At 45.8% G+C, this 2,815-nt stretch overlaps 1 pseudogene; it reads right to left on the bottom strand.

Moving 5' to 3' along the window:
* On the bottom strand, positions 1,248–2,177 carry LOC100739131 (annotated as a pseudogene).

Below are 2,815 nucleotides of genomic sequence, written 5' to 3'. Positions count from 1 at the left end.
CAGTCTTTGTCCAATAGGGGTCTTAGTGGTGGAAATTTCCAGCAAGTCTCATGGTTTCTTTGCCCTTTTCTTCCTGTAAGCTGAGTCATAGGGGTTAGGGATTGATGCCCACCTGGGTGTAGGTACACTCCCTATAGTAAACAAGACCTGTGGGGATGTTTCTCCCTGGAGCCCTTAAGTCACAAATGTTGATCAATGGCCATATCAAAGAATGCATCAAAGCCCATGATCCTTCCCTGACTACCTGAGTTATTATTCTGCCTCACTGGTACATGAAGCATCTAGGTACTGAAACTCAGGCTTCAGTGGACAGACCCTGGGAGAGGACTAAATCTAGCTGTGTGGAGACAGTCCAAAGGGACTGGGGTGTGGTCCAGGCCATCATTATTAGTGAGCACAGGATGAGGCACAGTTTCCCCATAAAAGTCTCATTGCCAGGTTTTCACAGGGGTCACAGCTCTGACACAGTGGTGGGCTTTGTGAGCACACACATACCAGAGGTGGAACTGACACTGAAGCCCATTGTTAGCATTCCCACAATGGAGGCAGGTACAGAGGGGTCCAGCAACAGCCACAACATATGGTGGGTGACATCACAGAATCATACCTCTATGTCCTCCTTAGTGGAAAGTGTGAGGGAGGATTACAGTGGTTTCCAGTCCTATCAACCTCACAATGCAGTTTGGAGCAGGATCTGGGGTAGACAGGCCCTGGGAGAGCTCTATGTTTAAGTTGACACCTAGTATAGAGGAATTTCTGGTCTCAGGCAGCAGCACAACCACCTTGATTCCTCCAGCCACAAGCCCTGGCCCACAGTGCCAGGTTAACACTAGGTCTGTGATAAACACAATGGAGAAAGGGATGCAAACATGGCCTACTTCTGGGAAGAACAAAGGATGCCTGCTTGGGTGGTGCAGAGATTTGCTGTGACCACACACAGACCTCACTGGCTTGGGAACAAAGTACACACTTCAGATCAATGGAACCTTATTGAACCTGACCCTCAGGGCTTCTACTCCTACAACTGGGGAGCAGACTTCACCCCCAACAGGGCAGTGACAGTCAAAGGGCAAAGAGGAGCCCCCACCAACATCCAGGGCAGGATCTGATCACTACAGCAACAATCACACCTCCTATCAAGGGGATAATGGCCAGGACACTCTGAGGAATTATGTGGCTTGAATCTATACAAAAACAGCCCTAACACCAAAAATAGTGGACTCACATAATGTACACAGGTACTGAGATTAGATTGTTTGGCTGAGCAACCTCCCCATGGTCCTTTTGATGTTTCTGTTCCTCAGACTGTAGATGAAGGGGTTCAGCATGGGGGTGACCACAGTGTACATCACTGAGGCCACTGCATCCTTCCTGGGAGAATGAGAGATGGCTGAGCTGAGGTAAACCCCAAGGCCTGTTCCATAAAATAAGCAAATAACTCCAGCTGAGGGCCACAGGTGGAGAAGGCCTATACTTCTGACCTAATGAAGGCACTCTCAGAATGGAGGAAAGAATTTTACAGTAAGAGAAAAAGATTCCTGATATAGGGATAAAGCCAAAAATGCCACCAGCAAAATATACGATAATGTTATTTGTGAAAATGTCAGAACAGGCAAGATTGAGGAGTTGAGAAGGGTTGCAGAAGAAATTAGTAATTTCCACATCCTTGAAACAGGTAAGTCTTATCACAATCCAATGGTGAACATGGGAGTCCAAAAGGCTGACCCAAAAAGATGTCAAAACCAAGAAGCAGCAGAGGTGTGTGTTCATGCTGACAGGGTAGTGCAGGGGGTGACCGATGGACACAAACCTGTCATAGGCCATCACAGTCGGGAGGAGACTATCCAAACATCCATAAAGGATGAAAATAGACATCTGTGTCAGGCAGTCTGCATAGGAGATGACTCTGCTCTGAGTTTGGATGTTCACAACCATCTTGGGGACAGTGGCAGAGACAAAAACCTATGTCAGCCAAGGACAGGTTGCAGAGGAAGAAGTACATGGGGGTGTGGAGGTGGGAGTCAGAGGTGACAGCCAGGATGATGAGCAGGTTCCCTGACATGGTAATCCAGGTACATGGACAGGAACAGCCCAAGGAGGAGGGGCTGCAATTCTGGCTCATCTGAGAGTCCCAGGAGGAAGAATTCCGAGACACTTGTTAGATTTTGCTGTTCCATGAGGCTTGGATGCTTTTGGAAAAAGAGGATTGGAAAAAATTAAATAAGTAGATGTCATGCAGCACTGTGTACATTTTGGGGATATAAGCAATTCATTTGTATTGTCATACAGTTTAGTACCTTCAATAATATTCCCCAGTGTGACAAATTCTATCTGCTTGAACTTTACCCTGACTGGTTTCTGTTTAGTCACCTCGTTCTACACACACTTATCTTATAGAAACTGGAATAAAGGATAAAGAGAAGCAAGAGTGTTAGAGATAACAGAGCCATGATCAGAGTTCTCCTGTGGTGTAGCAGGCTAAGGAACCAGGGTTTTCACTGTAGTGGTTTTGGGTTGTTCTGGCCCAGGAACTTCCACATGTCAGATGTGCAGCTACAAAAAAAAAACAAAAACAAAACAAAACAATAAAATTAAAAAAATAAATAAATAAAAATAAAAGAGAGAGAGACAGAGAGAGACAAAATAGAGCCAAGATCTCAGTAAAATATAGCCTACTCTTTAGAAAAAATACAGAATGAGGAGTTCCCATTGTGGCTCAGCAGTAATGAATCTGAGTAGTAGCCATGAGGATGTGGGTTTGACCCCTGGCCTCACTCAGTGGGTTTAGGATCCAGTGTTGTGGTGAGCTGTGGTA

Source organism: Sus scrofa, chromosome 2 (genome assembly GCF_000003025.6).
Source record: "Sus scrofa isolate TJ Tabasco breed Duroc chromosome 2, Sscrofa11.1, whole genome shotgun sequence".
Classification (NCBI taxonomy): Eukaryota; Metazoa; Chordata; class Mammalia; order Artiodactyla; family Suidae; genus Sus; species Sus scrofa.
Note: the sequence above shows the minus strand (reverse complement) of the source record. Positions and strands in the feature narration are given on the sequence as shown.